At 37.9% G+C, this 15,436-nt stretch overlaps 1 long non-coding RNA gene across 1 annotated transcript; it reads left to right on the top strand.

Moving 5' to 3' along the window:
- Positions 1-5,118: 5,118 nt before the first annotated feature.
- Positions 5,119-14,229, top strand: LOC144316808 (uncharacterized). Its single transcript, XR_013382661.1, has 4 exons — positions 5,119-5,250; positions 6,315-6,413; positions 12,839-12,990; positions 13,414-14,229. It is a non-coding gene; the product is annotated as an uncharacterized LOC144316808 (long non-coding RNA).
- Positions 14,230-15,436: the final 1,207 nt, after the last annotated feature.

Here is a 15,436-nt window from a genome sequence, read left to right on the forward strand (position 1 = left end):
TAACCATCCACTTATGTTGCCATTTTACCAGTTTGGGTAAAGTATAGAAATCCTATCTCCTATTACATCCTTTTATTCTATCAAATTTATAATATAATTGTCTTAAATGTTTCCTTTACATTCATTTAGAAGTGCAAAATACAATGCAAAAACTTTTGCTTTAGCTATCAAACTAATTTAGAAAATTCACAAGAAGAACAAAATGTATTTTTTAACCCATATTTCTGCTTGTTGTACTGTTGATCCTTCCTGATGTTCCAAGGTTCTTTCTTTCTTATTTCCTTTCCTCTTAGACAACTTTACTTAGCTATACTTTTAGGATAGCTCTGCTGGTAACAAACTCTTTGTTTTCCTTCATCTGAGAATTTCTTGATTTCCCCTTCATTCTTAAAGGATATTTTTTCTGAGAATGGGATTCAGGGTTGATGGTTATTTTCTTGCAGCACTTTTAAAACATTGTGTCACTTTGAGTTTAATTAGGATATATCTTAAAGTGGATTTCTTTGGCTTTATTCTATTTATGGTTTGCTAAACTTCTTGAATCTCTTAGTTTACATCTCTTATCAAGTTTGGGAAGTTAGCAGCCATTATTACTTTAAGTTTGGGTGAATTATATGTTTGAAAAGTATAGATTTTCAGGATCACTTTCTTTCTCTTCCCCTTCCAGGATTCCAATGACACAAATGTTAGTATTCTGTTATAGCCCCATTGGCCCCCAAGTCTCTCCTCCTCTACTTCTCCTCCTCCTCCTTCTGCTAGTGTATTTTCTTTTGGTTGATTGCTCATATTGGCTAATTTCCCTTTCTAATTTCTCTTTCTCTTTTTTTTATAATAAATTTATTTTTTATTGGTGTTCAATTTACCAACATACAGAATAACACCCAGTGCTCATCCCGTCAAGTGCCCCCCCAGTGCCCATCACCCATTCACCCCCCACCACCTCTAGTTCATTTCCCAGAGTTAGGAGTCTTTATGTTCTGTCTCCCTTTCTGGTATTTCCCACACATTTCTTCTCCCTTCCCTTATATTCCCTTTCACTATTATTTATATTCCCCAAATGAATGAGAACATATAATGTTTGTCCTTCTCCGATTGACTTACTTCGCTCAGCATAATACCCTCCAGGTCTCTCCACGTTGAAGCAAATGGTGGGTATTTGTCATTTCTAATAGCTGAGTAATATTCCATTGTATACATAAACCACATCTTCTTTATTCATTCATATTTCGATGGACACCGAGGCTCCTTCCACAGTTTGGCTATTGTGGACATTATGCTATAAACATCGGGGTGCAGGTGTCTCGGCGTTTCATTGCATCTGTATCTTTGGGGTAAATCCCCAACAGTGCAATTACTGGGTCGTAGGGCAGGTCTATTTTTAACTCTTTGAGGAACCTCCACACAGTTTTCCAGAGTGGCTGCATCAGTTCACATTCCCACCAACAGTGTAAGAGGGTTCCCTTTTCTCTGCATCCTCTCCAACATTTGTGGTTTCCTGCCTTGTTAATGTTCCCCATTCTCACTGGAAACTAGCCCTTTATCAGATACGTCATTTGCAATATCTTCTCCTATTCTGTAGCTTGTCTGATAGTTTTGTTGACTGTTTCTTTTGCTGTGCAAAAGCTTCTTATCTTGATGAAGTCCCAATAGTTCATTTTTGCTTTTGTTTCTTTTGCCTTCGTGGATGTATCTTGCAAGAAGTTACTGTGGCTGAGTTCAAAAAGGGTGTTGCCTGTGTTCTCCTCTAGGATTTTGATGGAATCTTGTCTCACATTAAGATCTTTCATCCATTTTGAGTTTATCTTTGTGTATGATGAAAGAGAGTGGTCTAGTTTCATTCTTCTGCAGGTGGATGTCCAATTTCCCCAGCACCATTTATTGAGGAGACTGTTTTTCTTCCAATGGATAGTGTTTCCTCCTTTATCGAATATTAGTTGACCATAAAGTTGAGGGTCCACTTCTGGGTTCTCTATTCTGTTCCACTGATCTATGTGTCTGTTTTTGTGCCAGTACCACACTGTCTTGATGACCACAGCTTTGTAGTACAACCTGAAATCTGGCATTGTGATGCCCCCAGATATGGTTTTCTTTTTTAAAATTCCCCTGGCTATTCGGGGTCTTTTCTGATTCCACACAAATCTTAAAATAATTTGTTCTAACTCTCTGAAGAAAGTCCATGGTATTTTGATAGGGATTGCATTAAACGTGTAAATTACCCTGGGTAACATTGACATTTTCACAATATTAATTCTGACAATCCATGAGCATGGAATATTTTTCCATCTCTTTGTGTCTTCCTCAATTTCTTTCAGAAGTGTTCTATAGTTTTTAGGGTATAGATCATTTACCTCTTTGGTTAGGTTTATTCCTAGGTATCTTATGCTTTTGGGTGCAATTGTAAATGGGATTGACTCCTTAATTTCTCTTTCTTCAGTCTCATTGTTAGTGTATAGAAATGCCACTGATTTCTGGGCATTGATTTTGTATCCTGCCACACTACCAAATTGCTGTATGAGTTCTAACAATCTTGGCGTGGAGGCTTTTGGGTTTTCTATGTAGAGTATCATGTCATCAGCGAAGAGGGAGAGTTTGACTTCTTTTTTTGCCAATTTGAATGCCTTTAATGTATTTTTGTTGTCTGATTGCTGAGGCTAGGACTTCCAGTACTATGTTGAATAGCAGTGGTGAGAGTGGACATCCCTGTCTTGTTCCTGATCTTAGGGCATTATGGTCTGAGAATATGCAGGGGACGATCCTAATCTTTTGGTATTGGTTCAGACCCGATTTGTGACCCAGTATGTGGTTTATTCTGGAGAAAGTTCCATGTGAACTTGAGAAGAATGTGTATTCAGTTGAGTTTGGATGTAAAGTTCTGTAGATATCTGTGAAATCCATCTGGTCCAGTGTATCATTTAAAGCTCTCGTTTCTTTGGAGATGTTGTGCTTCGAGGGCCAGGGGATTCAGGTGTAGTAAAAGGAAGCTATTGCTAGGACAGTTCTGAATGCTATCTCTATCATTTACTTCACGTTTGGTCCTGGCAAAATATATATTTTTTCTGGCTTTTTTTTCTTTAATAAAATTAGAATAGTATCTGCCTTAAAGAATGTTACAAGGATTAAATAAGATAATATGTGTCAAGTGTGTACTATTAGCATTCATCTGCTTTCTGCCTATAGTTTTCTACTGTTGTTAACGAGACCACCCTAGGCATTGGCATGATGGTTGTGCTCCATGCATTGTTATTGTGCCATATTTGATCTTAATGAGATACTGCTCTAATAACTTGTGTTGAAATGCCCAAGTTTGAAGTAGCCAGTGGATATACCACAAAGACTAGGTATTTAGTCTTCAAAATACATGCATGCATATACAACAATACTGATATATGGATCTGAGAGTGTCAAGCAGTGATTCCTTTCTTAATAGGTTAATAGCCCATATTATTAGTTGTTTGTCATCTTTTAAAAAAATATTTTATTTATTTATTTGAGTGAAAGAGAGAGTTCAATCAGCACAAGCAACGGGGAGAGGCAGAAGAAGCAGACTCCCCACTGAGCAGGGACCCTGATACAGAGCTCAATCACAGGACCCTGAGATAATGACCTGAGCTGAAGGCAGATGCTTAACTGACTGAGCCACCCAGACACTCCTGCTTGTTTGTCATCTTAAGAAGCAAAGACTGGAGAACTGTACAGTGGAAATACAGGCCTAAAATATTTTGGTTACTGTTGGGAGGGAGTTCAATCCTGTCATAAATTTTCTCTGGAAATATTCATTGCGCACCTATTTTGGGGTATCACAGAACATAGAAAAATGAGATGCTCTCAGTGTCCTTTTGGAGTTCACAATCTAGTGGAGAGTATGGGCAGGTAGACACTCAAGTGATTATAAATCAAGGCAATATGCAGTTCTGTACGGGCTGGTGTGGCCACTTCATTTCAGTGCTTGGGCTAGCTGAAGGTGCCAGGCATCTGAAAGGCATCCGGGTGCCTTCGGGGAAAATAGGGTAGAAGCAATAAAGACCATGTCTGCCAACTTCACAGTTTTGCCTCTCACTGGTTTTATTACTCACATATGACAGCTGAGCCTCAGGATCTGGATGCAAACTCACTGAGCTATTTTGTAACATGCCAGTACTGCTAACAGTCATCAGTGTCTCTAAGCAAGGCTCAGAAGTACAATGTGATCTTAAAACACAAATATAGGCATATACTGGCTACCTAGTACAGTTCATAGTGTGTATACCTTAAGGCCCTGCTGATCATTCGCTTATAGAACTTGAGGAAATAATTTGTCTTGGAGCTTTGGTTTCATCATTTGCCTCAGGATAATAATATGTATTTTAAAGTTTGTTGTGAAGATTAAGTGAGATACTTTGAGAGAGTGTTCTAATTCATATTAAACTTTCTATGATTATTAATTTCCTTCTTGCTTTTTCAACCACCATCACGTGACTTGCCTTAACTTGGATGAAAGTTCTGCAGTACTCATTGTGGTTAATGGTAATTACAGTCTCCTTCATTCCTTACTATTTATTATTTTGAAATGACAGTGTTGTCTAAGGTAGACCACGATGTTGCCTTGAACCACATGTGGCTGTTGATAAACTTTGATTAATACTTTGGTGTCATTATTTTTTAGAAGTTTAAAAATCCAATGGAGTTATCCCTTAATAAGCAAATAGAGTAAGTTTGCTTTAAAATGTTCCCCCTTTCACTGAAAAGTATACCATTAAGGTATAATTAAATTTTTCTGAAAAAAAATCTTGATTTTGCCTATGCTTTATCCCAACTACTACTAATACTACAGAGTGTTTAAAGTGTTAAATTTTTAATCTTCAAAAGGACAAACAAAGATATTTATTTAGGAGAGAGAGAAGTGGGATTTTCCAGGTTGTCCAAATCTAAGAACTCATTTTTTTTTTTTACACAGAAAGTGGCTATTTCATATTCTTTCTTAGAGTGAATAGTTTGGATCCCCTAAAAGAATAATCAGTTTATTTGTTTTTTAAAAATGAAAAAAATTTGTTTCACTGTTCAGGGTATGTCTACTTAAATCTAATGATTCAGATGATGTATTTTTTAAAAAATTTATTTATTTACTTATTTATCCATGATAGACAGACAGAGAGAGAGAGAGAGAGAGAGAGAGAGAGGCAGAGACACAGGAGGAGGGAGAAGCAGGCTCCATGCCGGGAGCCCGACATGGGACTGGATCCCCGGTCTCCAGGATCGCACCCTCGGCCAAAGGCAGGTGCTAAACTGCTGAGCCACCCAGGGATCCCCTCAGATGATGTTTTATCTGTGAATTTAGAGTATTTCACTACTTCACAAGGTTTTTCTTTTTCTTTTCAGTGCCTGAAAGGAGATAAGATTTGGTTTCAAATTATTCTACTAAAGATTACTTTTTGTTTTGTAATTTTGGCTCTTGGGTTTTAGGGATTCCTATGCTAAGGTGTGCTAAGATATGAGGTGGCCATTACATTTCTAGATGTAAAAGGTTTATCTAATGTACATAGGGGCATGTTGAGATAAGGTGAGGTTATCACAATATCATTCTTTTGGGTTCTCTTCCCTTGGAAAATACTAACTTCCCTCCCTAAGGGGCAAGCTCTCTGATGCACATTCCTGGGTTAACACAGGAACTGGGAAAAGCACCACTAGACCACTAGACCACTACTAGACCATGTATTAATATGTAGTAGCCAAAAAGTATGTCACAAAATTGAGTTGTGATATTAAGGTAAAAGACTTTGTCATCCCATTGGTAAATGGGGTGAGACTTAGTTTCACCTGGCTAGGCCATAAGAAATTACAGATCTTTGTATTTCTTAAGTCATTTCCTTCTATTTACATTTAAATTGTAGGTATGGCCTGTATCTGCAAAGACCCTCCTCGGTCTCCTGGATAAAAGTAGTCTGTGTTTCTGCTTTCAAAGAATAGCAAGGTTGTAGACTATTGATTTTCCTAAAGACAATTTGGAAGGTAGAATGCTGGGTGCACTAATGATGGTTTACTCTAAAATTTCTATTGCTCTTGTCAAAAAAAAAAAAGCCTCAAATTTAAAATAGAAAAGTCTTTTATAGTAGGTGATTTTAGTTTGAGTCTCTAAATTCAAAGTATGTAAAAAAAAAAAAAAATTTGAATAATTATTTGGAGGGCTTCATGGGTCAACTGGCCTGTGCTGGTAACCAGTCAATGGAATTTGAAAGGATAGGTCAGGACATTAGGTACTTGAGGTATAAAATTGGAAAACATCTCCCCTCTTTTATAGATCAGAAGTGCTAAACATTGCTTGTTTCTTTCTACTGCAGTTTGGACCTATCCTCTTTCAACAAGTCTGCTGAGCTGCACCCCAGGACCTCTCCGATAAGAAGCTCACATTCCTCAGAGTTTCCTACAGACTTCCTATTGTACTTATCACACTCCTTTTTTTTTCTTTTTCTTTTTTTTTTTTTTTTTTTTAATGGAATGAGATTTTTAGCTGTTGGGGAAAATATTAGAAAGCCAAAAGTGACAACATGAGTTTCCAAAATCCTGTGAAGTCTTGTTCTAAATGAGTATACAAGCTAGGGACATCCAAACTATTTCCTAGTTCTATTGCCATTTCTATTCTCTTGATTTTACTGAAATAGAACCATTGATTGAGAGTCTGGCTGGAAACACTTGATACTCCATAAACAGTGTCTTAGTCTGTTTGGGCTATTATAACAAAAAGTCATAAACTGGGTGGCTTACAAACAATAGAAATATATTTCTCATAGTTCTAGAGGCTGAAAAATCTGAGATCAGAGGGATAGCATGGTCAGGCTTTGGTGAGGGCCCAATTCTGGGATGCAGACTGCTAACATTTTGTATTTTCATGTGGTGGAGAGAGGGCTTTCTGGTCTCTTGATATAAAGACACTAATCCCATTCATGAGGACTCTGCTTTTATGACCTAAATTCCTCTCAAATGCCCCACTCCAAATACTATCACTTTGGGGATTAGATTTCAGTGTATTAATTTTGGGGGGATGCAGTCTATAACAAGCAGCTTTCTGCTCCTGGTGCTTTAGCATGTCTGGGGAGTGGGGATGGGATATAGTACCACAATATTGTTCATACATATTTTTATCAAAGGTTTAAGAGAAATATGTTTCAACTATTGAAAACATATTAAACACTATGTGTCTATGTTTATTGAGGGCCTAATATGTGCAAAGCAGATATGATTTCTGCCCTTGGGGAGCTTCCATTTTAGCAGCACTTCACTATAGATAATGAGACAGCAGGCTCTTCAATCCTTCCATGAAGCTTGTAGTGGGAACCATTAGCAGATTAGCAGGACTAAACCGTATTAGATAGAGACAAACTGAATAAGAAAATAGCAGGAGTATAGAGAAAAAATTAATAAAAGAAATGTGTGCTTAGTGAGAAGAGGTAGGGAGAAAAGCATGAGCAATTAATTACACTGGGAGCCACTCAGTGGCCCAGACCACCCAGCTCTGAGATACACATTGCCTATTGTTCCAACAATTTACACCACTTAAAAGGTAAGATTCTGCCCTTCAACAGGTCAGGGAGTTGATACTATCAGTTTTGGCCAGTCATCCCGTCAGACTCAATCGAATTGCTGAAAGAAAGCAGCAAGCTTTCTGATGCCAGTCTAGACTATACTTTTCCGCCTTTATGGTTCATTATAAAAACATTTGTGCTGACCTGTAAGCTGATAAGTGCCAACTAGCGTCAACTCACTTGAGAAGAAAGTTATTTATGATTACAATTTGGCGGTAAGTCTTCTTTAGTATTTCTTTTACCCTGAATCAAGAATTGGAATTAGGGCCAAAAATTGTATTTTCTCACTTCTGTGAGAAAGACCTTTAGTAGCTTTACTGGATCACAATAGATCCTGTCCTTAGGACACATCCAAATAGCTGCTGTTTAGCTTTTCTCAATTATACACTGTCCTTGCTGCCTAACTCATCTTCCCACTAACCACATTTCTTGACAAATTTTCCCTTTTCTTTAAAAACTCTCTTCTAGTCTGTCTGGGTTATGTATTGACCTATTTATTTTGTGTGTGGGTGGTTTCTGTGACTCCTCCTAGCTCAGAAATGTAATGACTGAATCTAAATTTTCAGCTCTGAGCATAATGGAAATCCTTAGCACAATGCATGTGCACCTGTTTCACTTCCAAAGCCCATCTGAGTTTGCATATCTGTGGTTGTTTAGCTCAGGAGATTGGATTGTGCTAGTGAGGCCTAGGTTATGGTTTCAATGCATAGGAGCCAGTTAGCACACATGTCCTGCAGGCCAGATTGTACTCTGAACTCAGAAAAGTACTCTGCACATGTATGGCCATGGTCCTGGAGGACCAGATGAAAGAATGAAGGCAAATCTGAATACATCTGTCATCATAAAAACAACTCAGTTGTAAACCTTCTTGATGAGGTGTCTCATCTCGGTAGCAGTAGCAACTTCTTTGCATATGAATGTGAGTGCATAAATATGTGGTGGATGCATCTGCAAGTTCTTAAAGGGAGAACTTGACAGGTTTGGGCTAGTCCCAGAAAGCACACTAGGCAAAATTACCATGGTGCCAGTACACAGGGTGGAGTTTCCATAAGAGTTAGGCCACTGCTGCTGAATTTCCTGCTTCTTTAGCCATGGAAAAAAACAAGCTGCAGTTTTCTTCATAAACCATTGTATAAATGACTCTATGTCCTCAGGGGTGGTCAGACTCAAAATACTGCAGAAGGGACTTCTCTGGACATAAAGAAACATCATGGATTGAGTATATACACCTTGTGGCCAGTTACCACATGGAAAGAAAAGAAACAAGAGGGAACATTCTTGCTCTTTAGAGGGATAGCAGGAAAGACTTCAACATGTGAAAAGTTAACAACAAAAACAGGAGGAAATATACTTACCTTACAAAATTAGACACATATAGCCATGTAGTCTTATCCATGGATAGCTTCACACATGAAGTAATTCTTGAGCAGAGTTTTGAAGATATAACCAATCTAGTATGAAGGATATTCCTACAAAGAGGTTAGACATGAATGAGGCTTACTGAGTAAGTTGCACAGAAGAGCACAAAGTATGAGCTGTGGAAATGCATTTCACCAGTGCCGTTGCCTGTCTCCTCTTAAAAACAGAAATCTGTCCTTCAATTTAATAACCTTTTGTATTTAGCGATGCCCTAATCCCCTCATGAAGCCTGTACATGAATATTCTAGTTCTTTTTCTGGACACAAGGTAGTATTGTATTTCTCTGCCTTCTGTGGCCATATGGCTTGTGTTGGCCAGTAAAATAAGAATGAAGTGTCAAGTGTTGCTTCCAGGATAAGGTACTTAGTTGTCAGTGTGTAGTTCTCTCTTTATCTTGTTGCCACAATTGCTAATGCATGTGTTGAGTGGAGTCTCCTGTGTGGAGCAGAATCTCCTGATGACCCGCATTAAACCTATAGCATAATGAAAAATAAACCTTTGTGTGTGTAGAACCACTTAAATTTGAAAGTGGTTCTAGCAGCAAAATCTAGCCCATCTTGGGTGATTCAGATGCTGTATTTTCTCCATGTCTGGCCTTTCTTGCCTCCTCAACTTCTTACACTCTGATTTCTATGCCTAACATTTGAAACTGTTGTGGAAAGGTAACAGAGGTGCCACATACACTGATAGTTTTAGGCTTTATCTTACTGGACACTTTTTATACTGTTTACCACTTTTTCTTAGAACTCTCTTCTCCCTTGGTTTCAATGACATCAGTCTTTTGACTCACCTTTTAGACCACTGATTATGTGTTTTAGGTATAAAACCCAAATAAATCTCATCTACTTCCCTAGTTTTTAATTAATACATTTGTAACTATTAGGCTGATGACTCCAAAATATGTACCTCCTGCTCCACTACATGCCTTACAGCAAAGGCTTGTACATAGGCAGAGGTCATTCAAAAGCAACATGTCCATAATTGAGTTTATATCTTCTCCCAGACCTGATCATTCTTCAAAGTCACAAAATCATTAACTGGGAATCATTTGATTTCTCTCTCTCGCAACAAATCCCCAATACAATTTATGACTAGATTTTTTTCTGTTTGGTTTCTGGGTTTCATCTGTCCATATCTTTCTTTCCATACTCTCCATACATATATATATATATATATATATATATATATATATATATATATAACATTTTTGGATTGGTCCTTTATAAATCCATTTTCCATGGATCTCTTGGAGAAATCTTTCTAAAATACCAAAATTACCATGTTTAAGTCCTCTTACTTAAAATCTTTGATGTTATCTAATTATACTAGAGTTAAAATCAAATGCTATGAGAGCTTTCAGTGGGTGACCCTTAGCTAATAGAAGGGTTTCATGACCCACCACATATGCTTTATACTTTGGCCACATGCTGTTTCTCCTTTACTTCGCTGAACTATATTCTTTCTTTCCTCTGTGCCCTTGTACATCATGTTGTTCCCTCTGTATGGACTTCATTCACCTTGATGTCTTTTTTTGTTGTTGTACTTAAAAAGAAAAAAAAAAAAAAAGCATGGAGCTTAATGTGGGGTCTGAACTCAAGACCCTGAGATCAAGACCTGAGCTGAGATCAGGAGTAGGATGCTCAACCAACTGGGCCACTCAGGCACCCCATGAGCTTTGCTTTTAACTGAAGAAATTTGGGAACTGTTATAGAAATTTAAGAAGGTGATACTATCCAGATGATACTTGCAGAGAGTAATTAGAATAAAAGGGAATTGGCATCTGAAATTTTTCAAGGATGGTGTGAAGTCTGCTGTTGATAGTAAGAATGGGAGGTAATAAGAAGCTATAGGATTGTGGCTTTTGATTCCCCAGAATTTCATTTTTTTATAATTCTCATTGTAACTGGTGCCTACTATGTTTAATGCTGGTATAAAGTGTCAAAGACAGAAAACTATTAAATACTTTGTAAGTTCAACAGAAGGGAAGACAACCTGTTTCCAGAGGTAAACATGTAAGCTTTTAATTTTAGTAAAGTCTTCCACAGTTTTTTAAACATTAATATTGCCTTAATTTTGACATTTATGAAATGATAAAAGATACTTATGTACAATATGTCTCTGGTTTTCTTTCTTATTCTCTTTACTAGAAAGTCTAGCTACTTCTCTTATTCAATTAACTATCTTTGACTATTTTATTTTATTTCTGCTTGTGTGTGTGCACTTGTGTGTCTCATTGGAATGTCCAGAATCCTAGAAATGGAGAGAAGGTGATTGAGTGTGGTTGGCTTTTACCAGAATCATACAAGTGGGTGAGAAATAAACCTCTCGACACTTTTTGGGCTCTCAAATCCTCTGTCCTCCCAATTCTTTCAGGGCTGGAAGCTTGCTTATCTTTAGCAAAAGCTAGGCATAATTTCAAATGTCACATTGCAGAGAAATCACTCTCTCTGTCACCAGAAAAGAGAGAGACAGAGGAAAGATGCCTTTTTATATCTGGAACCTGGCACTGTCAGCCATTTGGAATTTGTCTTCCAGACTGTCTGGCCTTGGCTTGGAGAAGGCAGGGTTGCTGTGTAGCACAAGGAGGTGCAAAAACAAACATGGGCATAAAACCAAATACTTGACTGCAAGAAATGTTCTGAAAGTTATAAAAGTGAAATACTACTTCCAGCTGTCACTTTATGCAAGGATTAAGTAGAGCTCAAGGGGCTGCAGAAATGAAGGAAGAAAGTGAATTATTCATTGTAGTACCTATGCAAGTTGCAGAAGATGCTTGGGTTCTCTACTGATGAATTACTTGTGATCTGTTTGTCTATTTGTCTACATACTCACTCATTCACTTGTCTTTATGGGTATATTTGAAGACATGTTTTTGCTGCTTAGGAGGATGGCAGAGCTTCATATTCTTTCCTTCCTATAGCCAAGAGCACTCTGCCCACTGGATACCCTTTCTTTAGCACATGTTGCCCCTTGTAGTGTCTCCCTCTTAGGCTCATGATCTGCACCAAGCATTGTTGTTGAAATGGAGTCTAAGTCCACTGAACACAATTAAATACACATTAAGACTTTGATTGATAGGGTGTGCCTATTTTTTTTAAACATTTGTTTATTTATTTATTCATGAGAGACACACAGAGAGAGGCAGAGACATAGGCAGAGGGAGAAGCAGACTCCCCACAGAGAGTCCTATGTGGGACTCCATCCTAGGACTCCAGGATCATGCCCTGAATGGAAGGCAAATACTCAACCACTGAGCCACCCGGCATCCTGATAAGAGTGTGCTTAGACGGATGCGTTCCTACCATTGTTTTCTAGCCATTGATACCTACAATGCAGTTCTTCTTCATATTGTTCTAGCAAAGGTATTCCTCACTGGCTTAATATCCATAAACTGATTAGATAACACGTCATCATCCATTTCCATATATGTCCATAGTCAGTGTCAGTGTCGGGAAGGGGGGTGTGTCTTTCAATTAACTCAGTATTTCCTCATTTCAAGGCCAGTTCAGAAGCATGTATCAGAGACATAGAAAGTGATTTAGCTACATTTAGCTACACTACATTTAGCTACACTACATTTAGCTACACTATCCTAATCCTATGTCTAACTTTCATTTTTAATATGGCAATTGTTGCCTAAAACTCATATAGATGTTTTATGGGTTTTCAGGGAAATGGGATAGGGAGGACTTACTTTCACATATTGTTTAAGAACTCAAGTTTTTCTCCCTATAATGTGGCTTGCTAAGATGAGACCTTGTCTGAAATCAAATATTTCTCAAACTGATTGCCTCTATTAGACTTTGATTATTCATGACTGCAGGAACTCTTGAAGCACATGCTTAACTTATTCCTGCCCTCAGAGAAACACTTCCACATGTGGATTTGAGAGCCATGCGCTGGGAGGAAAATAGGCTAATCTGATCATAAACCATGGAGCCCTCCTAAAACTGTGTAAACACTGACAGAGGTATTTCTCAAAGTCCAAGCCAGAAGGAAGGCAACATTTTGTGAGGTATGTGAACATTCATTCAAATTCAAAGCCTTCATTCAGCTTGCAAAATTTGTACCGAGCAGCATGTCTCATCCTCTGCCAGCCGGCACCCAGTGTAATATTCTGAAAAATTAAATATTTTTGCTAATGGTGTTGTTCCTTAGCTATTTAAAAATATTTTCTAATAAAAGAAAATGTCAAGCTATGTCAAGAGTAATATTTTATGCTATTCAGCTATTAACATCTTGAGCTGTACAATGAAACTCTTAAACTCACTATAACTTCCATCATTCTGAGTTAACAGTTGCACTGTATAAGGGCTGAGAGCTACGCTTTGCCCTCAGTTTATAGATAAAACATAGTAGGCATTAATTATATAGGCTCTGCATTTTGTTTCGGATTTTTACCTTGACAGTATTAAGTTTATTTTTAAAATCTTTTCAGGAAGAAAATTTCAAACAGCATTGTGATGTGAGAACACTAAAAGAAGGAGGAGCACAGTTATATTTTCATCAAAGATAAGTACTGTAAATAACTTCACACTCATGAGTCAAAGATGTCCTCTTTGAAGAACTTGCACTTGTGAAAAAATGAAATGTCTATAACATTCACAAGGGAGGATATCCATTTTGAGCAACAGTGAGGGAAATTAAGGCTGATGGATTATGGATAAAATAGTAGCCAGTAAGATTTATTTTGTACTTACTATGTGCCAAGCACTGTGCTAAGTACTCACCTGACTTGAAGTTATCTCATCTTCCAAAAATTCTTATAAGTGCTTTTTATTTCCATTTTTTATAGCTGCAAGATCTGAGGCACAGATGGATTTAAGTAATCAAGAGTTATGGGCAAAATTTGTGGTGCAAAAGGTACAGGTTTTATTTTGGGAATGCAGCATTCTTGTATCTGAGATTCTCATTGGCTTTATTATAAATCACTTATGAAGAAAGCTTTTTAAATGACTGCTATCCATTTGGTTGGTCTTCCTGTAACACAGAGTTTTGCTGGCTTGCAAATTTTGTTGAGGTACTCTACGGAAAAGTTCTCAAACTTCGTTCCTTGGATCCCTATGGGTGTTCAAACCACTTTTAGGGTGTCTGAAGGTCAAAATGATTTTCATAACAATACTAAGCATTATTTGCATTTCTCACTGTGTTGCATTTACACTGATGGGGAAAAACAATGGTGAATAACACTACTGGTGCCTTACCACAAATCAAGGCAGTGGTTCCAAACTGTACTAGGGGTCATTGTATTCTTCTTCACTAAATAGTCACAATAAACAAACAAACAATTTTTTAAAAAAGCAGCTTCATTTAAATTGTTCTTGCTAAAGCAACATAAATTACTAAATAGTTGTCTTGATCTTTGAGTACACATCTTTTTGATATTCTATGAGAGGTACAGTAAATCACTTCTACTACATATCAAAGTATAGTGGTTATCTCTAGGTAAAGTACTGTGTAATCAATTGGGTTGTGAGTTGAACCAGCCACTTTTCCCATGGAAAGTGCTTTCTATTTTTTATGTGAAAGAATGTCTGACAGACAGACCATGATAGTTCAGAGTTGGGTACACATTTTCTGAAACATGAATAAAGTGTGACTGACACTGCAGAGAAAATAACTGACAATATTTATTGTCAATGATAAAATACAACTTTTAAAACAATACCCAGAATTTTGGAAAACATATCCACTAGCATGAGCTTAAAATCTTCCTAATATTTCAAGACTTTCTAAAGCGACTGTGATCTCACAGATGCATGTGATTTTTTAAAGTTACTATATGATAACTGTTAGGCTTTTTCCAAGAAAAAGAAAACAAAAAACAAAAAACAAAAAAAAAAAAAAACAAAAAAAAAAAACAAAAAAAACCCAGCAGAGCCAGGCAGTAGCTTCGAGAGTGCTTTAATGGGGAGCGCTCCCGGGCGAGGTTCCGTGACTCGGAGAGGTGGCCTGAGTCAGGGAAGTCGCACCAGGGTTGGGGAGTGTGGGGGTTTTTAAGCCTTATTGGTTCTGGGTCCAGATCCGGGTGGGTCCCTTGCCAAATTAGGCAAGGGAACACCGTGTCCCTAGGTGATTGGTTGGGGGTGGTCCTTGGCTGGAAAGTCCTGGATGGAAAGTTTTGGTTTCCCATCTAGGCTTTGATTTACTGGAGATGATGTGGTGGTCATGGCTGCTTTGGCGGGAAGATCAGCCATTTTGACCCAATTTGAGATGTCCGCCATTTTGGGTGCCCCTGTCTCTCAGCCAGGCCAACAATAACAACTGTAAATGATCAATGTGTGATGTTGTAAAGTCATTCATGACTAAAAGGTCCATTCAAAATGCAAAATACAGGGGGCCTGGGTGGCTCAGTCAGTTGAGCATCTGTCTTCATCTCAGGTCATGATCCTGGAGTCCCAAGATTAAGCCTGGCATCATCCCTGCTCAGCAGGGAGTCTGCTTCTCCCTCTGCCCCTCAT

Source organism: Canis aureus, chromosome 7 (assembly GCF_053574225.1).
Source record: "Canis aureus isolate CA01 chromosome 7, VMU_Caureus_v.1.0, whole genome shotgun sequence".
NCBI classification, from domain to species: domain Eukaryota; kingdom Metazoa; phylum Chordata; class Mammalia; order Carnivora; family Canidae; genus Canis; species Canis aureus.